Source organism: Schistocerca cancellata, chromosome 3 (assembly GCF_023864275.1).
Source record: "Schistocerca cancellata isolate TAMUIC-IGC-003103 chromosome 3, iqSchCanc2.1, whole genome shotgun sequence".
Lineage (NCBI taxonomy): Eukaryota > Metazoa > Arthropoda > Insecta > Orthoptera > Acrididae > Schistocerca > Schistocerca cancellata.
The window spans coordinates 543,927,450-543,952,059 of record NC_064628.1 but is presented as its reverse complement, the minus strand read 5'-3'; the positions used below and the strand labels follow the sequence as shown (position 1 = coordinate 543,952,059).

At 44.6% G+C, this 24,610-nt stretch overlaps 1 protein-coding gene across 1 annotated transcript in view; it reads left to right on the top strand.

Annotated features, from left to right (window-relative positions):
* Positions 1-344: 344 nt before the first annotated feature.
* LOC126175378 (gamma-aminobutyric acid receptor alpha-like) overlaps positions 345-24,610 on the top strand; it is a 205,716-nt gene continuing 181,450 nt past the window's right edge. Inside the window, exon 1 of the mRNA XM_049922149.1 lies at positions 345-447. The gene's annotated coding sequence lies outside the window, so the exon portion shown is untranslated. The remainder of the gene's footprint in view (positions 448-24,610) is intronic.

The window sequence follows — 24,610 nt, the reverse complement described above, 5'->3', positions numbered from 1 at the left end:
AGACCGATGACCACGCTGTCTGGTCTCCTTCCCCAAACCAACCAACCTACTCCGAACTTTTCTTTTGTTTCCCTTACTGCTTGCTCAATATACAATATACACGTACATGTAGTATTACAAACTACGAGACGCGTACAGCTTCCAGTTGTCCTGCTGCGTGTTGTAGGCTGGCGCGAGACGCCGGAGGCTGGGTGCTGCTGCAGCTGTCCAACGGCTCGCTGGTGGGCGGCGGGGGCGGCTGGCGGCCTCGCGACGACGGCCTGCAGTCGCTGCTGGCCCGGCACCCGCTGCCGCAGCCGCAGGCAGAGCGGCGGCCGCCGGCCGGCGAGACCAGGGCGCGGAGGCCGCGCGCCGCCGGCAACGACGCCGTGAGCCGCAACATCAGCCTCGTGCTCGAGAACCTGCTCAAGAACTACGAGAGCAGCCAGCTGCCCAGCCACGGCAGGGGTCAGTACCGCACTTGCCTACCTGCCTCTCGTAAGCGCAACTGACAGTGTCCACTGGTGTGCAAAACGTAAGCACGAAAGTAATCTCGTCTGACGTGTCACTTGAGCCGTGCGTGGCTCATGTTCGTGCCATCTATTAATTAACATCTTGTTGTACCATATGGCCGCCTCGTCATTTTAAATTTCAATTACTGATGTCACTGAATTACTGTCTTGCCTGCCCGTGAGTGGGAGCAGCAGTTCGAGACGGACCAGCAATGCAGTCGGGGACGGAGCCCCCGTGAGGTCGGCACAGCCAGTATCAGTGGGAACGACCGTTGGTTGGTCGTTGGGTCGGTCGTCTCTCCGACGACGTGTATTTTGGTCGGTTCCTTCCTGTGTAGAGACGTCGGTTGTGTTAGCTCTGCATGGTTAGGTCAGAGCCAGTGTCTCCGGGACGTCGTCCGACCGAAGGAAGAAAGTCAGTTGCAGAAACGCCAGCAGTGCAGTCACGATGTAGCAACAGTCGCGGACGGACGAGCAGTCCAGTCGGTTGATTGGCGTGGAGCAGCAAGCAAGCCCCCGTCGCACGGATTCGAACTGGAGCCGCTGGCGGCGTGTAGTTAGACGGCTGAGGTGTTTTCGGTCGTTGTGGGTGCCAATATTCTGTGTATCGTTGTATTGAAATCTTGTGGTCGTTTTGCTGGTTGCGTCGAGCGGAACTGATTTGATTGATTGGTCGGTCGGCTGTCTGTCAGTTGAGTTGCCTTCCGATTAAGAGATGGTTGTCAGGCTGCCTGTCTCGCCTAAACGGGCGTTAGTGCTACAATTCCAGGCCGACCTTTGGAACTTCTAAGCGCCGTTCCGTGTCTGTTACATAGTACTCGTAACTTCCCTGATTCAGTTTTAGTTATTTGGTTGATGTGTGGCCTTCAGCCGAGTTTTATATATCCTGAATTAATGTTCTTCCCTTAAGGCATGAGATTGTTGTTCTTATAGGCACCTTCAACCGAATTTTACATCAAATCTTTTAAGGCCTTAAGCCGTGGTTGTGATGTTTTCGTACGGGGCCTTCAGCCGAATTTGCTTCAATTGTTTTAAGATTAGGCCTTCTGCCGTTGGATTGAAACACTTGTTACAGCTTAATATGCGACCTCCAGCCGCGTACCGTTAAAATTAAAGTGCTAAGGCCTTCAGCCTGTTTAGATTGAAGATTTAGAAAATATTTTGGGGTGCACCTCCAGAAGAACCTTATATGCCAATTTCTTACTTAGGCCTTGCGTCTTGGATTTTGAGTGAGGACTTCAGCCGATCTTAAGTTAATCAAAGGAGATCCATTATAACTTTGAGTGTTTTACATTCTTGTGTAATATTGTGTGTGGACAAATAAAGTTTGTATGTTGAGTGCAACTGACAGCAACCTCATTTTGCCCATTTCCATAACCTAATCCGCTCTGTCCTGCTAGCCCAGGCATTTCAACTGCCAGGTAACATAACTCTGTGAAACTTGGACCATACATAGAAAGAACAGCTACAGTACATAGATGTGACAAAAGTCATGGCATACATACAGGGTTATTACAAATGATTGAAGCGATTTCACAGCTCTACAATAACTTTATTATTTGAGATATTTTCACAATGCTTTGCACACACATACAAAAACTCAAAAAGTTTTTTTAGGCATTCACAAATGTTCGATATCTGCCCCTTTAGTGATTCGGCAGACATCAAGCCGATAATCAAGTTCCTCCCACACTCGGCGCAGCATGTCCCCATCAATGAGTTAGAAAGCATCGTTGATGCGAGCTCGCAGTTCTGGCACGTTTCTTGGTAGAGGAGGTTTAAACACTGAATCTTTCACATAACCCCACAGAAAGAAATCGCATGGGGTTAAGTCGGGAGAGCGTGGAGGCCATGACATGAATTGCTGATCATGATCTCCGCCACGACCGATCCATCGGTTTTCCAATCTCCTGTTTAAGAAATGCCGAACATCATCATGGAAGTGCGGTGGAGCACCATCCTGTTAAAAGATGAAGTCGGCGCTGTCAGTCTCCAGTTGTGGCATGAGCCAGTTTTCCAGCATGTCCAGAAACACGTGTCCTGTAACGTTTTTTTCGCAGAAGAGAAAGGTGCCGTAAACTTTAAACCGTGAGATTGCACAAAACACGTTAACTTTTGGTGAATTGCGAATTTGATGCACGAATGCGTGACGATTCTCTACCGCCCAGATTCTCACATTGTGTCTGTTCACTTCAACATTAACAAAAAATGTTGCTTCATCCGTGAAAACAAGTTTCGCACTGAACGCATCCTCTTCCATGAGCTGTTGCAACCGCGCCGAAAATTCAAAGCGTTTGACTTTGTCATCGGGTGTCAGGGCTTGTAGCAATTGTAAACGGTAAGGCTTCTGCTTTAGCCTTTTCCGTAAGATTTTCCAAACCGTCGGCTGTGGTACGTTTAGCTCCCTGCTTGCTTTATTCGTCGACTTCCGCGGGCTACGCGTGAAACTTGCCCGCACGCGTTCAACCGTTTCTTCGCTCACTGCAGGCCGACCCGTAGCTTTCCCCTTACAGAGGCATCCAGAAGCTTTAAACTGCGCATACCATCGCCGAATGGAGTTAGCAGTTGGTGGATCTTTGTCGAACTTCGTCCTGAAGTGTCGTTGCACTGTTATGACTGACTGATGTGAGTGCATTTCAAGCACGACATACGCTTTCTCGGCTCCTGTCGCCATTTTCTCACACTGCGCTCTCGAGCGCTCTGGCGGCAGAAACCTGAAGTGCGGCTTCAGCCGAACCAAACTTTATGAGTTTTTCTACGTATCTGTAGTGTGTCGTGACCATATGTCAATGAATGGAGCTACAGTGAATTTATGAAATCGCTTCAATCATTTGTAATAGCCCTGTATATGCACATATACAGATCGCGGTAGTATCGCGTACACAAGATTTAGAAAGGGCAGACCATTGGCGGAGCTGTCATTTGTATTCAGGTGATTCATGTGGAACGTTTTTCCTACGTGATTAAGGCCGCACGATGGGAATTAACAGACTTTGAACGCGGAAAGATAGTTCCCATTTTGGAAATCGATAGGGAATTCAGTATTCGTGGATCCACAGTGTCATTACCTCTCACTACGAGAAACGCAGTGGCCGACAGCCTTAACGACCGAGAGCAGCAGGGTTTACGTAGAGTTATCAGTGCTAACATGCAAGCAACACTGCGTGAAATAAACACAGAAATCTTTGTGGGATGTACAACTAACACATCCATTAGGACAGTGCAAAGTAATTTGGTGTCAGTGGACTATGCCAGCAGACGACAGACGCGAGTGCCTTTCCTAAAAGCACGACTTCGCCTCCCGCGCCTCTCCTCGGCTCGTCATGATATCGGTTGGACCCTACACGACCGTAAAAACATGGCCGGCTCAGACGAGTCCCGATTTCAGTTGGTAAGAGCTGATGGTAGGGTTCGAATATGGGGCAGACCCCACGAATGCATCGACCAAATTGTCAAAAATGGCTCTAAGTACTATGGGACTTTGAAACGACCCCTTCGAAAAATTGTAAATGACAGTGCTGGAAAAACTCTTACGTTATTTGATCTTCAAACAGCTAAACAAAACTGAATGTACTCAGACATTTCTCTCTTTACTTATTCTGATCATCACTAAACTGACGCACAATATTTTTTTTAGCGCAAAGCAGTCTGACTTTCAATAATCCCTACAAAAGAATGGCCTTGACTAACAATAACCTGTACCTTTCATGAATCACTTGTCTCACAAAAAAATCTTCGTTACTCGAACTATTGTAATAAAGCGAGCGCCAATGTTGCCAGCTAAATGAAAGATTCTAACTACTGAAGGCAGTAACTACTAGACTGCACACAGGACAGTCAGTGATTTTCATATAGAGCACTACGTGACGTTAGCAACATAAAATCCTAAACAGCCTACTTACAACTTAACATCGGAGGTCATCAGTCCCCTAGACTTGAACTACTTAAACCTAACTAAGCTAAGAGCATCACACACATCCATGCCCGCCGCAGGGTTCGAACCTGCGACCGTAGCAGCAGCGCGGTTCCGGAGTGAAGCGCCTAGAACCGCTCGGCCACAGCGGCCGGCCAAAAGTTGTCAACAAGGCATTGTTCAAGATGGTGGTGGCTCTGTAATGCTCTGTACTGTGCTTACGTGGAATGGACTGCGCTCTTTGATTAAACCGAACCGGCCATTGACTGGAAACGGTTATGTTTAGGTACTTGAACCCCATTTATAGCCATTCATGGACTTCACGGTCCCGAGCAACGATGTCGTGTCACCGGGCCACAGTTGTTCGCCGTTGGTTTAAAGAAAATTCTGGACAACCGCCCAGATCGCTCGAAATGAATCCCATCGAACATTTATGAGACATAGTCGAGGGGTCAGCTCGTGCACAAAATTCTACACCAGCAACACTTTCTTCTTGAGTCCATGCCATGTCGAGTTGCAGCACAATGCTGGCCAAAAGGAGGCCCGACACGGTATTAGGAGGTATCCCCTGACTTTTGACACTTGAGTGTCTAGTGTATAGTACAGAAGGTAACAAAGAAATACGCAACAAGAGGAACAGACCCAAAGACAATAATTACAGTGAAGTCGCCGCGATTCATGATGGTCCTTTGGATGATACAAAAGGCAAGACATAGTTCTTAATAGACTGTATGATCGCCACACCCGGCAATATATGCTCTGCAACGGACTCACTTGCTTCCCACAAGATGTATGAGTTTTTGCGATAGCGTGTTCCATCGCTCCACCAGCGTGCTTGACAGTTACCGGATGGTCGCTGGTGCATGTGGACGTGCTGTAATACCTCTTCCCGATGCATCCCGTACTCGCTCCACGGGATTTAAGTCTGTCGGACGGGCAGGCCAGTCAGTTCGCCGAATATCCTCTCGTTCACCACCTCTTGTCATATGAGGGCACGTCGAACATTGTCGAACATGATTGTTTTGGTGGTCGAGGTGTTATGATGTAAGCACGGATAATATTGCATTGAGGTACTCACCTCTAGATCTTTGTATTCGTCACAACGTTATTGTGACACTGTAATCTTTCCTCACGTGCGTCTTTTCAGCGGTGCGTTCGGTACTGACTTTATTTTTATGGATGAAAATCGGCTACCACGTCGAATAGCACAGGAGGAGGACAGCTTGGAACGAGAGGACTTTAATGACATCTAGCATGTCTGGGATGCGTTGGGGGAAGTATTGCAGCTCGTCATCATTTACCAACGACGATCCGGCAGTTGTAAACCGCACTCGTGGACGAATGGAACGGCCTACCACAAGAACCCCTTACCAACCTTGTATCCAGCGTGTAAGCACGTCGTAAAGCATGCACTGCTGTCTATGGTGATCACACGTCGCATAATCTAACAACTATGTCCCACCTATTACAATGTCCGTGGGATGATCATAAATCACGGTGACTTCAGTGTAACTATTGGCTTTGAGTAAAACTGTTATTTCTGACCGTCTCAATGTGTATTTCTTTCAGTTATCTTCTGTACTATGCTGAAACAGTTCTTTTATGTGTGGTCCAACTTTCATGGAGCTGTGTTACAGTGACGCATAAAGTCACATTTCTTCTAAAGGTTTGCGCAACAGTGTATTTGGCACTCCCTTGAAATAACACACTGGTCGCTTTCGAGAGATGGAGAGAGAGAGAGGGGGGGGGGGGGGGGCAAGACGCTGAACGCTAGTTGCGACAGAGGCGGCGGGTGGAAGACAGCTGTGAAGGGTCCCCGCCACCACAGCAGCCGCACGCCCCCCTCCCCTCCCCAACGGTCTCACCAAATCACCGAGCAAGGGGCGTGGCCAGCGAAGCCCGAACTCTGAATCGGCTGGTATAAATAACTCCAGCGTACAGCAGATACACCATCGGCAGCACCTGATGATGAAGGAATGGTTCTTCGCCGAAATATCGTGGAGCTCCGACGATTGGATCCGACAGTACACCCTAGAACCTTGGAAGAATAAACCAGGATGTTTATTTCAACATTCTCCATACCAAGTATTGCTGTTTCTTCTACATCTTCACGATACTGTGGACACGTCCACCTTCCGCCAGCCGTTTTGACAGGGCAGCACACGTGCGAAAACTCTGTAATTTTGTAGCTCTGCGAGATTTGATTATCAATGACTGGTTTTAGTTTAGGATACGTCATATGTGAAGACTATCTTCCTGACCAAATTAAGATCATTATATAGAACCTTTGTGTAAGGAGTAGTCAAACGAAAAGGCACGAAACGTCGTAACAGTCAAACCGGTTGAAATTTGCATATGCCTCTTCGGAATAACGTAGTGAGACATGTAGACAATGGAATCACACGTCGTCTCCTTCCCTAAAAAATTCAAAGCTGTGCCCTCGGCAGGCAAGGTGATGCTCACCGTTTTCTTCTCGGCGTCCGAGGTCCGATACTTATCGAATTCCTCAAGCACGGAAAAACCAGTAACAGTGATGTGAGACGCTCCATAGCAAAACGCCTGGACTGATCTTGTATGGAGATTCTGCTCCACGATAACGTGCGTCCACATGTCTCCAAGGTCACACAAAGTGTTTTGGCCAAGTTCAAGTGGCAGTAGCTTGAGTAGCCGCCATATAGCCCGGTCATTTGGCCCTGCGACTATCACGTGTTTTGGTCCGCTAAGAGAAGCATTTCAAAGAGAAGCGCTTCAGTTCGGACGGCCAACTGAAGGACAGAATGGAGGACTGGTTCCTGCCCCAGCCACAAGAATTATGGGAACAGAAAATCTTTTGGCTAGTGAAACAGTGGGATAGTTGTGCTCAGAACTCTGGTGATTACCTTTGAATCAAGACTTCAATTATACCCACAGTGTTGTTCCGTGCATTTCTTTTGAACATTTCTCATAATTAAACTGTCTCTATTTGACAGCCCCCGTGAAAAATGAGTGATTGTAAAGTAATGAAACTCTTTGCAAACATTTGTAAGGATATGTGGAAGAAAAATAAGGAAAAACCATTGATAGAAACATACTAGTATTTTAATTTTCACATGAGAGGGTAACATTTGTTAACTCAATGCTATGGTTACATTGCAATTACAAATGTCGCTTAATGTGACGACCATCTGCTTCCACGACAGCCTGGTATGACACTAGAGATTGCTCTACTGCTGACCGAAAAATTTCAACTTTGATGTTGGCCAGCGAGGCACAGCTCGTGCACTTCTTCAAGATCTCACATGACGTCCAGCGTTCTCAGGTATGACAACAGTAACTTCGTCAACAATTTGTGGCGTAGTGTGTCGTCGGTCTCTCCTAGGATCAGTTCACAAACCACCCTCCTAATTTGAACTTCCGAATCATGTTCTTCAACCCCGGTACGGGAATATCATCTCTCCGTATTCCTTTAACGCGTAGATACTTGCAAAGAGCAGTAACACAGTTGTTGTTGTTTTGATAAAACAGCCTTACGAGTAAAGTCCTGATCATTTTGCCCCGACCCATGTTGACCTTATGCAACTGTAATGCACACTAATGCTTGTGTTTCAGCCCTGTATCACCGGACCGGTAGCATCCCTAACGGCAAGTCATGTCACTAACGCTTCTAACAACGCAAATCCTGCAGCGCACAATCTGAACATTGTTCCTATAAAGCTGGGCACTCAAACAATACATACACTCTAAGACAAAAAAAAGACACACCACGAAGGAATTATGCGAATGAGACGGAGATCAGTAGATGTGATGTGCATGTACCGACAAACAAATAATTACTATTTCAGAAAAAATTGAAAATTCATTGAGGAGAAAGAGCTTCTCAAATTAAGAAAGTCAATAACGCGTTGTTCCACCTCTGGCCCGTATGCAGGCAGTTATTGAGGGTGGCATTGATTGACAGAGTTGATGGATACCTTCGTGAAGGATATCGTGCCAAATTATGTCCAATTGGAGCACTAGATCGTGAAAATCCCGGACTGGTTGGAGGGCCCTGCCTATAATGCTCCAAACTTTGTCAATTGGGGAGAGATCCGGCGACCTTGCTGGCCAAGATAGGGTTTGGCAAACACGAAAACAAGCAGTTGAAACTCTCGCCGTGTGCAGGCGGGCTTTATCTTGCTGAAATGTAAGCCAAGGACGGCTTGCCACGAAGAGCAAGAAAAAGGAGCGTAGAATATCACCGACGTACCACTGTCCTGCAACCGGTGCCGTGGATGACTACCAACGGTGTCCCGCTACGAAACGAAATAGCACCCCAGATCATCACTTCTGGTTGTCAGGCGCTATGACGGGTGGCAGCCAGGTTAGCAATCAACCACTGTCTGAAGCATCTCCAGACACATTTCGGTCTTGAATCTTATTGACTAGAGTAGAATTGTCACGTTCGTATCCCACTGCTGTGCGGGAAGTCTCTAGTCACGTCTTCGGTGGCTCTTGAGGCGCAGTTCGATGCAGGCCTCATCACTGAAGTCAGGTCTAGCCCGGTCAATGAGATTCCCGTCCGAGGGCGATAACATAAGGAATAGGACGTTCTCCACAGATTCGACGAAAAAAGAAACATGTGGAAAAGTGAGAAAGAGAACTTATAGACCGATAAAACATGTGTTAAGACAGCGGGGAATAATTTCCTTGGTACCAGCGGGAGCTGTAGAGAGTCAGAACTGTAGAGGAAGACAGAGATTAGAATACAGTTAACAAATAACTGGGCACGTTGAGCTCAAAAGTTTCTCTGATATGAAGAAAAAGGCATAAGAGAGAAATTTGTGTCGGGTCACATCAAACCAACCAGAAGACAAAAAAAAAGAACTTGTCACAAACAACCAACATTCAAATGCCATTTTCGAATGAGAAACGTTCTGCGTCGTCATCTTTTCTTATGTAACATCGTCGTGCTCGTCCGGTTGCGCTTAATGCTAATGATTTGCATATCCAAGCAGGTACCACACTCTTCCTGCCAGGTGAACGATTGTTGCATGTAGACTTCAAGGTGTTGCAATTTTAATGCCCAGCAATGTATTTCAAGCCATTTTCAATGTGTTACCGGATTTGTTTCTTCACTCGCCAACAGAGCCACAACCATTAGTGACTAGAGTCGTAAAACTGCCGTATGGTACAGTGTCTAGACGTCGACTACGGTAATTTTTCTAGTACCTTCTGTCAGTTGCGATTGTAACCACGTTACCTGCACGCTAGGTGTGTTGCATATCTGTCGGGCGTTATCTCATTCCGATCGCTTTGTTTGTGTATGTGATCAGTGTCTGACCATATTCCCCTGGAAGCTGAAAGCGGTGAACTGTCTAGAAACTTAGTGTGGATGTATAAAGGGCCAACTAACCTCCGGAACATTTTTGTTCTACGTGGTTCTCCTCCTGACTGTGACCTAAACATACACAATATTTGTAGCAAAATTGAAACTGTTATTGTTAAATTCAGATTTTACTCGAGAATGATCGATTTTTATCGTGAAACAGGGTGATGGTATGGCAAAATTTTTTTAAAAAAAGTCGTATTTATCATATTGCGCTAGGAAAAGCAGCTTCCTCAAAAAAAGGAAAATTTAAAAAATACAGGACAAAGTATATCAAACATCGCTTCAAGACTTCGTCAAACTTACATAAAACATGTTTCTGTTACTGCTGAACAATTTTCGCATTTATCAGTTATAAAAAGAAACTCGTGCCTTTGATCACGACGAAGAACGTCCTGTTGAGTACAAAGTAACAACCGTTATATAGATTTTTTGCGTTTGTGCAAGTAAACTGTACTTGCATCAAAAGTAATTGTTTTGACTGCATAAAAGCGCATTAGTTAAGCGAGCAGCTAAGTATTTTTGTAACTCACAAAATGCAGTTTATATTTGGACAAGCACTGAACTATCCGTGGTTCTCATTATCTGTTAAACAAACAATAAACAAACAAAAAGTCTTCGGCTCCCAATTCCTTTCTCACCCATTCCGTTATGTTTCTTTCTCTACCAGTGCACCAATACTATTGGTAATCCTACAATGTACTACATCATCAATGTAGTGTATCAAAACTATCGAGAGGTAGGTTTGGTAGAGTGCAACTCTGTTAGTGACGGAACTCCCCTGACTCAACAGTGAGGCGGTGCCGGGCAGGCGCCAGACGGTGCTAGCAGCCGGCACATAGCGTGTGCTCTGCAACCGCTCGCTATCCGCTGCTGCCGGGCTGACGGCGTGCAATGGCACGCAGAGCACGAGCGGCGCCGACGAACCCGTATACTATATGGCCGCTTCGACGCCGCCTGCACCGCGCCCAGAGATTGACTGCGTGCGCTAAACGGTGTGGCAAGCGACACATTTAATTGGTAATGTCGGACTCGACACCACCATTACCCACAGTTTTTTGTTCAGTTTTCTCACTTGCCCGGTGCTTCTACAGTGATTTAGTATTTGCCTTCACTTTCACGACACGCACTTCTATTTAGATTGTCAGCTATAACTCTCACTTCCATTTTCACTCAAACAACAACCGAATGACAGATTCGATAAATCACATGTTCTGTGCGTCTATTTGTTACGGTTTCAAGCGTTGTAACGTTTCTCCTCGAAACGCATTATCACATACTGCGACAATGTAATGTGACAGTTTTAACTGAGGTACATATTAGTACATATTATAGGGATTCTTTTAATTTTGTTCTCAAGTTTTCAATTGATTTTCGTTAAGAAAATTTGCAGCAAATTGTTCCTATAATTATAATTTTTTCTTAAAGTTTTAATACATTTGAAACCGAGGGAGGTGGCGCAGTGGCTAGCACACTGGACTCGCATACGGGAGAAAGACGGTTCAACCCCGTGTCCGGCCATCCTGATTTAGGTTTTCCGTGATTTCCCTAAATCGCTGCCGCGCGGGATTAGCCGAGCGGACTGAGGCGCTGCAGTCATGGACTGTCCGGCTGGTCCCGACGGAGATTCGAGTCCTCCCTCGGGCATGGGTGGGTGTGTTTGTCCTTAGGATAATTAAAGTTAAGTAGTGTGTAAGCTTAGGACTGATGACCTTAGCAGTTAAGTCCCATTAGATTTCACACACATTTGAACATTTTAAGGGAGGACTCGAACTCGAACCTAAATCGCTCGAGGCAAATGCCGGGATGGTTCCTTCGAAAAGGGCACGACCGACTTCCTTCCTCGTCCTTTCCTAATCCGACGAGACCGATAACCTCGCTGTCTGGTCTCCTTCCCCAAAACAACCCAACAACAATACATTTAAAAATTGAAAACGCTGTCATAATCTACTCATTAAGAGGCGTAGTTTTGTGTTTTAGCACAGAATGACAAGTTTTACAGTTATAATCTGTGTATATGTCTTGAGGCAGCATTAACTCATGCGCGCAAATAGCCAGATTATGCTTATCAAATTTTTGAGACTGACAGCACTTAGTGAGTTCCATTAAAATGTACACATAATTCGCACCCATAAGAAATTTTTCTCGCTGACACCCATCACAGAATGACGTAAGGAAATAAGTTTATCCCTTAGCCTACTACATCATCGCTGTTAATGTAGTAAAACTGTTGCACCAAGCATGACATTTCAATTCATTACTTCTTTACTAATACTTCAGTTGGATGGGTAACCATTCCGTCTGCCGAGCGCTGTTGGCAAGCGGGGTGCACTCTGCCCTTGTGAGGCAAACTGAGGATCTACTTGATTGAGAAGTAGCGGCTCCACATCCGCATCCTGTGACGCCTGTGGACTGAGGATGACACGGCGGCCGGTCGGTTCCGTTTGACCTTCAAGGTCTGTTCGCGCGGAGTTTTTTTTTTTTTTTTTACTACTAACTATATTCTTAACACATTTTGCAGACAATGAACACATATACAAAATGGCTCTCACTACGATGGGACTTAACTTCTGAGGTCATCAGTCCCCTAGAACTTAGAACTACTTAAACCTAACTAACCTAAGGACATCACACACATCGATTCCCGAGGCAGGATTCGAACCTGCGACCTTAGTGGTCGCGCGGTTTGAGACTGTAGCGCCTAGAACCGCTCGACCACCACGGCCGGCGTACACAAATACAGTGTCACACTGTCCCATTAACGTAATCACGTGTCAAACGCCTGCATAGCCACCATTTGCAGCGTGTAGCACTGCGAGACGTGCAGGAACAGTGTCCATGAGGTTCTGGGAGGTCCCGACAGGGATGTGGAGCCATGCCGACTCCAGTGCCGTGGTCAGCTGCGCTAGGTTTCTCGGCTGAGGATCCATGGCGGAAGCAGTCCGAACGAAGCGGTCCCACAGATTCTCGATTGGTTTTAAATCCGGAGAGTTTCATGGCTAGGGGAATACGGTAAACTCATTCTGGTGCTCATCGAACCACAGACGTACACTGATAGGTTTATGACACGTTGCATTGTCCTGCCGGTAGATGTCGTAGTGCCGAGGAATAAACAAACTGCATGTAGTGTTGGACATGCTCCCAAGGATAAATCCATACTTGTGTTGATCCATTGTGCCTTCTAGAATGACTAGATCACCCAGGCAATGCCACGGAAACATTCCCCAGACCATAATGCTCCCTCCTCCGACCTGAATCCTTCCGACGAACGTTGCAGGGCCGTACGCACCAATGGCCATCTCTCCAACGGACCATACGACGTGATTCATCTGAAAAGGTCACCTGTCGCCGCTCAGTGGACGTCCAGTTGTGGTACTGATGGCAAAATTGCACGCTTCGTCGCCGATGGACAGCAGTCAGCATCGGCGCGTGAATCAGACGCCTGCTGCGGAGGCCCATACGCAGCAATGTTCGCTGAACGGTAGTTGAGGAGTCACTGTTGGTAGCCCCTTAAATCGTTTGGGCAGTCAGTTGCTCAACAGTTGCACGTCTGTTCCCCTGTACACATCACCGCAGCCGTCGTTCACCCCTGTCGTCTCCGGCCTGCGGTGCACCACACTTGCCTCGGCGTCTGTTATAGACAGCACCATTTTGCCATGCACGGTATACTGTAAACTCGGCGGCACGTGAAAAGTTGACAAACTTAGTCGTTTCGGAAATCCTTCCACCCTTGGCTCGAAAGCTAATGATCACACTCTTTTAGACGACAAACAAATCGCTCCGTTTCCGCATTACGAGCCGGCCGTTGTGGCCGAGCGGTTCTAGGCACTTCAGTCAGGAACCGCGCTGCTGCTACGGTCGCAGGTTCGAATCCTGCCTCGGGCATGGACGTGTGTGCTGTCCTTCGGTTAGTTAAGTTTAAGTAGTTCTAAGTCTAGGGGACTGATGACCTCAGATGTTAAGTCCCACACTGCTCAGAGCCATTTGAACCGCATTACGACAACGAATGCACTCTTTTTTTCCCGCGTCTTCCCACCGCCGCGACATGTGGTATATATATCTTACCCTCCACCGCTAGTGCTGCCACCTACCGTCTGTGAGTGGTTATTGCACGTTGATGTCGACCATAAGCGGTGTTCACATTAACGTGATTAGAACTTGTGCCACGAATACACTTGCAAAACTACATCATTGTACTACACGTGGTTCAGGAGGTATGACGTCATATACATTGAGATGCATCAAAACTAGCTTTTGCTTAAAGCAGAGCCCAAGTTACCCATACTATACTCATCCAGTGCTTAATAGTAAGAATACTTAGTGACTTTCAACAAACTTTAAACGTAATTTCAAATTTTTTCTCGCTCGCGTGCTTTGCGTCAAATATTTAACACATTAAAGAGTTTGTAAAGTAACCAGATGTTTGACATGTTTTATGGATGGGGGTTAGAGTCTTCACAGAATAAGGGTTTTACTGGTGAATCAGAGGATAGAAATGCGGTTGAAATACTGTGAACAGTGCATATTATTCAACAGTGGAGATAGCGGCTGAGATTATGGAAAATGTAGACAGTAAACAGTAAATACCAGCAAAAGATGAAAGCCATATTCGAAGAAGGCGGTGAAAGGGTAGCTCAGAAACAACAAAGTGTCTACAGACTCTAAGGAGTGGTGACGGCATTCTTGTAAAAATAGGAAGGCGTGCAGAAAACAGACATAGATGAACGTAAAAGAAGTAGCTGGGAAACTACAAAATATCCGTTAACAGTTGAAAAAATCCCACCAAACATGAAGAGCCAGAAAATGAACTTAACCAAAAGTTTATATAATTACTAAAGGATTTTCCAGAGGTTGCCGGTGCAGTACGACAGTTAAAATGACGAGCGCAAAAGACAAAAGCAAAGTTTTCAGAAGACGGTGGATTACATACTAGGTCAGGTACGAAAACAGGCTGCAAAAGTATAACGTCTTGCGTCTTGTGAGAGATAGCTGAGAATGGAGAAAACTGTTGTAAGCTTAAAGGGGTAAAATACGATATCTATCGAAGGAGATGCACAGCTCTAGCACATGCAGTGCTGAAACAGAAGTAATATCAATGGTAGATCAATGTCCACAGACTTCAGTATAAGAATTTCAAGACAAACAGAACTACTTGTCGAAATAAATGCGAGTTTGTACCGGTGAACGTAGAAGGGAACTCACGACATCATCATGTCGCTCAAATATGCATGTTTGACCGAACATTGTTTTATAGGTTTCTTTGACGTGCCACTGTTACATAAATACAGTGTAGGATTTAATAACGTTGGCTTCACGGAGCATTGCTGGGTCACGATCCATACGGGCACAAACTAACTTCTTCGAATTGATAATGTGTAATTACAATATTCTTCGCTTCGTCCTATAGGTAAGCAGAGCGCTTACTGACGGTGTTCATCAACTGTGGAAGGTGCTGTAAACTTTTTTGTGAATATCACAGTGTGAATAGCTGGAATTTCTACGTGGTTACCGTATATTTCCCTCAAAGAATGTGATTCGTTACCATGTTTTTGCTCAATACTAGAGGCATGTATACGATTGTGAGAACATTGTTTTGGAATCCCTACATATGCAATAATGTATGATGTAGTGAATGTTGAATATGTATTACAGCAAACTGCTCTTGCTTTAGGAGTATAATACTCATTTTTACACATTTCATATTCCGGTATTATGCTTGCTTTATGTAGCGACATAACCCTTCCTGTTTTGAGTCTTCCTTTCTCTTCTTTTTATAGTTATTTCACACGTTATTTCTCTTTATATTGAACCGATCTCATGGGTTTTTAATGTATTTTATATTATGATACTATCACACATTGTAAGTCACGAAGTACTTGATGTTTCCAATACTGGTTGATACATTTTATGACACAGGTGACATTTGGTTACCACCCTTTCATGCATAGTATATTGGTTGTTAATTAAAACAAAAAGCTATGAGTTATCATGCTGTACAAATAGTCAAATCTGGCTTCTGTGCGCCCAGAAAAAGCTTTCAGACACCGATGACATGATTTAAGGCAGTCGCTATACCTGACACGCGAGCAATTGATGGAGTATTCTATTTCAATTATTTTTGGAATTTTGTTCGTACATCATGTATATTCCTGTTAATATAATGTTTAAAATGTAATTTGTCCGGTGATATGCCCTGTAACGTATACAATATTTTATGTCACATTTATATGCCATTATAAATGTGACTGTTGTACATGGCATCCACTAAGTCTGTTACACCAGCAATATATGTAACGTGCCTATGATGTAAGCTGTCGAGAGTCTTAAAGTCTTTGGATGAATATGCATCCGTGACAACAGATTACTAGCTGCTGTCAATTACCGCGTTGTAAATGGAGGAAAGTTCAGAATACGATCTTAAAAGGCGTCACTGTTTCAAATATAAGTAAGAACTTTGTACAGTAATGTTTTATCTTAATGTGAGGTGTGTAAAATGTTATTTATTCATCGCGATGTATGCAGACAATGTAGTGCGTTTCCATGTTGGTTTTACAGGTGCTTGACAATGTGGCTCACTCGATTAAGTAAACATCATATTACAGCCTACTACGATCCTTATTTAGTTTCAGTAGGCGTCTGGAGGCTGTGGATCCCCACAAATACAAAATTTTAAGAAATAAAAGTAACTGCAAGTAATTAATTTCTGCAGCTGGTACACTTCGTTAATTCGTATACGTTTGAATGCTTCTGTTACAATCAACGCGTATATTTAATTTAGTCAGCGACCGCAATTTACCACTACAGTCTACAGTAGCTGTTAGTTGTACTGATCTTGAGGCACAAAAGATTAACAATGACTAGGTTTCGTAGTGTGCTGATGCAAGTCCTAAAATTTCGTCGCTACGTTAAAGACGTGGCAAATACTGGTTGTTAACAGATGGTGAGTACTCACACTAGTACCACGTTCGTGGGCATACGAGTATTTGGTATACCATGAGCACATAAAAATACGATTTCCGATCTCGCCAGAGAGTCACCATGATTAGCAACGCAATATCACATGCTGGAGAGTATCCAAGGAATGAATAACAAGATCCATTGGAACCCCCATGTATTAGTAACTGACCCTAGTAATCAACGGCGTATGTAGCTGATGCCTGCGTGCTCCTATGTATGGTTGTGGAACGTCATGTGACGACCATCTCGATTGGCCGCAGCAGACAGATGGTCGCTACGTCAGCAGCTCCCTGTGGGATTCATGCAGCGATCGATGGTCGCTGTCGAGTTCGATGTGTCGCCGTCTAACTGATAGGGATCTAAGTGGCCACATGTCGTAGATAGCAGCTTGGCGTTGGACACTGGATATTCCATTTGTCGACCGTCGTATCGTCGCTTCGGTCTTGTTAAATTTGACAAACGACACTTGCCTGACATTAGCCTTAGCCCGCACCGAAGAAAGATAACAAGCACAGCATTGGACGAGAAAAAAAGAAAAGTTTCTTGTTTTAGACGGTTGGTAGGTAGAAATAGGAAATTACACTACTGGCCATTAAACTTGCTACACCACGAAGATGACGTGCTACAGACCAGAAATTTAACCGACAAGAAGAAGATGCTGCGATATGCAAATGATTAGCTTTTCAGAGCATTCACACAAGGTTGGCGCCGGTGGCGACACCTACAACGTGCTGACATGAGGAAAGTTTCCAACCGATTTCTCATACACAAACAGCAGTTGACAGGCGTTGCCTGGTGAAACGTAGCCTCGTGTAAGGAGGAGAAATGCGTACCATCACATTTCCGACTTTGATAAAGGTCGGATTGTAGCCTATCGCGATTGCGGTTTATCGTATCGCGACATTGCTGCTCGCGTTGGTCGAGATCCAATGATTGTTAACAGAATATGGAATCGGTGGCTTCAGGAAGGTAATACGGAACGCCGTGCTGGATCCCAACGGCCTCGTATGACAAGCAGTCGAGATGACAGGCATCTTATCCGCATGGCTGTAAAGGATCGTGCAGCCACGTCTCGATCCCTGATCAACAGGTCGGGACGTTTGCAGGCCAACAACCATCTGCACGAACAGTTCGACGACGTTTGCAGCAGCATGGACTATCAGCTCGGAGACCATGGCTGCGGTTACCCTTGACGCTGCATCACAGACAGGAGCGCCTGCGATGGTGTACTCGACGACGAACCTGGGTGCACGAATGGCAAAACGTTATGTTTTCGGATGAATCCAGGCTTTGTTTACAGCATCATGATGATCGCATCCGTGTTTGGCGACATCGCGGTGAACGCACATTGGAAGCGTGTATCCGTCACCGCCATACTGGCGTATCACCCGGCGTGATGGTGTGGGGTGCCATTGGTTACACGTCTCGGTCACCTCTTGTTCGCATTGACGGCACTTTGAACAGTGGACGATACATTTCAGATGTGTTACGACCCGTAGCTCTACCCTTTATTCGGCCCCTGCGAAACCCTATATTTCAGCAGGATAATGCACGACCGCATATTGCAGGTCCTGTATGGGCCTTTCTGGATACAGAAAATGTTCGACTGCTGCCCTGGCCAGCACATTCTCCAGATCTCTCACCAATTGAAAACGTCTGGTACATGGTGACCGAGTAACTGGCTCGTCAAAATACGCCAGTCACTACTCTTGATGAACTGTGGTATCGTGTTGAAGCTGCATGGGCAGCTGTACCTGTACACGCCATCCAAGCTCTGTTTGACTCAATGCCCAGGCGTATCAAGGCCGTTGTTACGGCCAGAGGTGGTTGTTCTGGGTATTGATTTCTTAGGATCTATGCACCCAAATTGCCTGAAAATGTAATCACATGTCAGTTCTAGTATAATATATTTGTCCAATGAATACCTGTTTATCATCTGTATCTCTTCTTGGTGTCGCAATTTTAATGGCCAGTAGTGTATATAAATGCGTGGTATCTGTTCTTTCGAACATGTTTAAAGGAACAGACAGCAAGCATTCATGTAACTTATACTCCTGCATGGGCAATGAATCCACCACCTTCAGTGCGGATGTGATGCACCATTGCGTCCAACCTCTGCGGGAATCTCAAAGTAGCGAGCATGAAGGACTGGACGGGGACTGCGGACAGGTGGCACTAGGTGGGAGTGGGAGTCGGCCGAGAGGCGTCCCAAGACGCGCAGTTACCCAACACTCTGTCCGGCTAGCGCAATGGTTCACGCAGCTTCATAGTAAGTAGGAGAGCCCGGGTTCGAGTTCCGGTACCACATGTATTTTCACTCGTCGTCGCTGATTCCGCATAAAGTGCCGAAGCAGCTGACATGAATAGTTAGTTCCCTTTCCTTTCCTCCCCCCCTCCCCTCTACCTCCTCATCCTTCAGTTTACATACAGGGTGTTTCAAAAATGACCGGTATATTTGAAACGGCAATAAAAACTAAACGAGCAGCGATAGAAATACACCGTTTGTTGCAATATGCTTGGGACAACAGTACATTTTCAGACGGACAAACTTTCGAAATTACAGTAGTTACAATTTTCAACAACAGATGGCGCTGCAAGTGATGTGAAAGATATAGAAGACAACGCAGTCTGTGGGTGCGCCATTCTGTACGTTGTCCTTCTGCTGTAAGCGTGTGCTGTTCACAACGTGCAAGTGTGCTGTAGACAACATGGTTTATTCCTTAGAACAGAGGATTTTTCTGGTGTTGGAATTCCACCGCCTAGAACACAGTGTTGTTGCAACAAGACGAAGTTTAATGTAACCAAAGGACCGAAAAGCGATACAATAAAGGATCTGTTTGAAAAATTTCAACGGATGGGAATGTGACGGATGAACGTGCTGGAAAGGTAGGGCGACCGCGTACGGCAACCACAGAGAGCAACGCGCAGCTAGTGCAGCAGGTGATCCAACAGCGGCCTCGGGTTTCCGTTCGCCGTGTTGCAGCTGCGGTCCAAATGACGCCAACGTCCACGTATCGTCTCATGCGCCAGAGTTTACACCTCTATCCATACAAAATTCAAACGCGGCAACCCCTCAGCGCCGCTACCATTGCTGCACGAGAGACATTCGCTAACGATATAGTGCACAGGATTGATGACGGCGATATGCATGTGGGCAGCATTTGGTTTACTGACGACGCTTATTTTTACCTGGACGGCTTCGTCAATAAACAGAACTGGCGCATATGGGGAACCGAAAAGCCCCATGTTGCAGTCCCATCGTCCCTGCATCCTCAAAAAGTACTGGTCTGGGCCGCCATTTCTTCCAGAGGAATCATTGGCCCATTTTTCAGATCCGAAACGATTACTGCATCACGCTATCTGGACATTCTTCGTGAATTTGTGGCGGTACAAACTGCCTTAGACGACACTGCGAACACCTCGTGGTTTATGCAAGATGGTGCCCGGCCACATCGCACGGCCGACGTCTTTAATTACCTGAATGAATATTTCAATGATCGTGTGATTGCTTTGGGCTATCCGAAACATACAGGAGGCGGCGTGGATTGGCCTCCCTATTCGCCAGACATGAACATCTGTGACTTCTTTCTGTGGGGACACTTGAAAGACCAGGTGTACCGCCAGAATTCAGAAACAATTGAACAGCTGAAACAGTACATCTCATCTGTATGTGAAGCCATTCCGCCAGACACGTTGTCAAAGGTTTCGGGTAATTTCATTCAGAGACTACGCCATATTATTGCTACGCATGGTGGATATGTGGAAAATATCGTACTATAGAGTTTCCCAGACCACAGCGCCATCTGTTGTTGAAAATTGTAACTACTGTAATTTCGAAAGTTTGTCTGCCTGAAAATGTACTGTTGTCCCAAGCATATTGCAACAAACGGTTTATTTCTATCGCTGCTCGTTTAATTTTTATTGCCGTTTCAAATATACCGGTCATTTTTGAAACACCCTGTAATATGACAAGGAAATTGTTCAGTGAAATTTTCCTTATGGTGATTAGCGAATGAAACTTATATCGATGGTAAAGGGTGTGGCAGCCTTGAAGTCCAAGCGACATAAGCAACCGTTTGGCGCGCCAAGCAGAGAGGGACGCCACAACTGCAGGATTTCTATACAGACCGTGTCACAATTAGTGGCGACCGCTTGGGGCGCCCAAGGGCGAGACTTGTATACAGGGCGTACCACAACTAGCAGCAACAAAAACTGGCACGAGTTAAATTATACGACGGAAAAGGAGGAGCCAACTGGTAAGCGACGTGTCTGAGAAAATGTTCTCGAAGAAGAACAAATTTTCTCAGTTTGTCGAAAGTAAACGTTTGAATTACTGAGAGAGGTGGATGTAGGTGACATGAGATGTATTTTCCTGCTAGTGCTTCTTTTTCTTTCTAGGCCCGTATAAACATTTAAGTAGATTGAGCGACAGACGTCAGAAATAACCTGTAACAGAAGAATGGGGCGTATTCACCTCCCACTGGCTGTATCGTCGCCAATGCAAAAGCTTACTGCCCAGGCGTGTGTGGCTCCTACTGCTATTGTTTTTAGGAATGAATGATCGTACGCCAACTCTTCTGAAAGCACAACTCACAACTCCAGAGCTAATACGACTTCGCTAGGAATGCATGAGCCAGCATCTAAATATTAGCTTTCTTAGTTTAGTCTGAATTGTTCCGGTTTCTGGGCATGTGCAATACTCAGAGCACTGTAGGCCTAAACTGGTAATTACTATTGTCACTCACACTGATTACGTAATTATTTGAGAGTTGGAATTCTTTAAATTTCACAACTATGGCTTTCTAAAGTATTTATCTAGATCGCCGTTAAATCGAGTATTTATTTTTCCCTCCTCCTTATGAAGAGAGCTTGGTTACGAAACAGCAAATCTGTCTGCAATGAGCTTATTAAGTCTGCAGGGTCATGACATAAATAGCTCTGAAATTTGTTTTGTCTTGATAGTTATCATACAATTTGCTTGTGATCTGAATATTAGCTGAAGTCAGTTATACAAGTACAGTTCTACAAATGTTATGCACTCTTCTTGCTGCTGTTAATTTTCAAAATATAAGCAATATTCAAAAAAACTGCGTCACTTTAAATACTCAGGCTTAATATTCAGTACCGGCAAGACTATAATTTCATTAAACAATGACCTACGTGAAACGTATATTTTTATCTTTGAAAATTGGATCAGTTTTCATTTATTACTTTGGGAAAAAACATGAGGGACCAAGATATTGTTTTTGTACTGAGTATTTCTTACTCGTTGAAAATTAATAAGTCTAGGCTGTCTACGATGAGTTATAAACAGCAATAAAATAGCGTTGTAGTCGGATATTTTGCTACTGTTCTCTACTAATATTTCCTGCTCTAAAGAAAAGGATGAGTCCCGTTTCTGGAATTGCCACAAAATAATCCACTAACACACAGTCACTAATAAAATCTCAGTTCAGCCAAATTCTGTGATGCTCTGATCTTCCTAATCGGAAAGGACCAAAAGAAAAGACACATAAAGACCTCTAGACGGTAGAGGCTGGCTTATAGGCACTATGGAACTGCAGCACCCCGCATTTCCACTTGATGTTATTGACAACATTAAATATAGTGAGTCCTTTTTTCCTTAATTTTTACTTTGTATTTGCACACCATATAATGGTTGAAATGGCTCTGAGCACTATGGAACTTAACATCTGAGGTCATCAGTCCACTAGAACTTAGAACTACTTAAACCTAACTAAGGACATCACACACATCCATGCCCGAGGCAGGATTCGAACCTGCGACCGTAGCGGTCGCGCGGTTCCAGACTGTAGCGCCTAGAACCGCTCGGCCACTTCGGCCGGCTACACCATATAATACTTAAGCTTAATGTTATGAGAAAGATGTAGAAATCTCTCGATGCAACTATGCGCTTCACAGTTCTAGTGGCGTGGTGTTCCCCTGTTGTGCGCGTGCGTAAATTGGAACCTGGAGATTTTCTAGTGGAAGGCAGTAGCTTTCTTCTTTGTTTTTTTATGCTTAAGAACCGTGTATGGTATTCTTGACTGTGATCAAAAGTGGAATTAGATTATTTTCCTGCTTCAAACTATTCTCTTTGATCCATTTTCCTCGCTTCTTTTATTGTACAGAAAACTGAAACTATGGCCTTGCATTCCCAAGATTTAACTTCTGTAACTCCCAGCAGCTTTAGTTTCCTCTCTCTACACTAGATACATTTACCAGTACATCTACTATGTTACGATGTATCGCATCTAAACTGAAGCCACCTCACAAAAAAATTTCGATAGGATAATCAATAATGAGAGCAACGGGTTATGTTTACACACCAAATTACAGTTAAGAAAAGAGGTCGTTTAACACGTGATATTCTAATATCTTAGGTGTAAGTAAAAACAACACACATATTCGTTAATTCTGAATGTTACCAGTAGAAAGTTTGATTTTCGGCTGTGAATTGCTTTCCATGTTTGCTTTTTGGAGGTGATGTAACATGGACGTGGTTTCAGGAATGTAAGCAAAATGAAAGAAAAAACTGAACAGCATTAGAAGTCGAACAAGTACGTTGATGTTGTAGTCTCACTGTCGCTTTTAGCAACCGTAAGTATTAAGGCGAAACTTAGCGGGGCGTACAGACTTTCAGTCAAAAGCACAACGTACAGCTTAAAATTAATGGTGCGCATTTTCTGTACGGAAACTTTGGAACTCCTTTACGCGTACATGATAAAAGAAAAGTCAGTAAATCCAGGGGTACTTAGATGATTGGTAAATGTGCATATAAATTAGCTTCATATATGGAGAACCATTTAGAAACTAGTGCAGTCTTCAAAAGGTGTTCCTAAGACCATTCAGAATGAAACACTTGAATGCCTGCTACAAATATACGATGAGGAGGTAAGGAAAGATATTAAAAACGCTTTCTTTGTAGATGTTTGGGCTGCTGACACAACAGATGTTTCGGAACACACTCGAATGGTCCTATTTCTATGGTACATATTGAATGGGTAAATATTTGAGCATTTTCGGAGATTCTTCATTCGGGAAAAATCTAACTGCCAATGGCATATCAAACAGTGTAGGTGCGTGTAGAGAAGTGGCCCCTGTGACGAATCAGGAAGGAACAGCGCGAACGTTCACCGGTGTGCCGTTTGTCTGTTAGACGTGCTCGATGTGGGGCCACAGAGTCGTGTGTGCGTCCGACTTCACTATAGAGGGAAGGAAAAAGGAACAGCGAGGTATACGCATCAAACTAATTTAATAATGAGAAACACAGCAAATATTACACAAAACGAATGAATACGTTTCTCTGTTATTCAAACATTTTTCTCAATATCACTACAACGTGTGTCCATTTTCAAGAAGTGTGTGAACGCCAGCATGCCACGTTCATCATCTACAAGGTGGAACTTCAACATACCATCTATAAAGAGAGTACATAAAAATCAGCAAGCTTTAGAAAACTGCATTACTGAAATTCAGTCAACATCAAATGCATATCAAACCATTGCAGAAACAACTGGAATTTTAAAACACCTAAACGATTGTAATTTCAAGTTTTGGTCAGACCGTTTCCGCCAGATTACGCCTCATTTTGAAATAATTTATATCCACATGAAATATCGAGGAATTGATGAGCTTAAAGCTAGCAAATGTATAACAAATTTATATAATGCTATTTTGGAAATGAGGAGCTGTGAGAATGTTTCAAAGAGACTCATGGAAGATGCTAAGGAAGTGTGACTGAATGTGTGTTGATATAACGGACAAATATTCTTCCACTGTAGTTTTAGTAGCTGCTCAACAGTTCAGCAAGAAATGCTTCGCTAGTTTTAAGAATGAACGTACTACAAAAGAGACAGTACTGATCTGATGACTGACCAAGAAAGGCTTGAATCTGAACTAAAA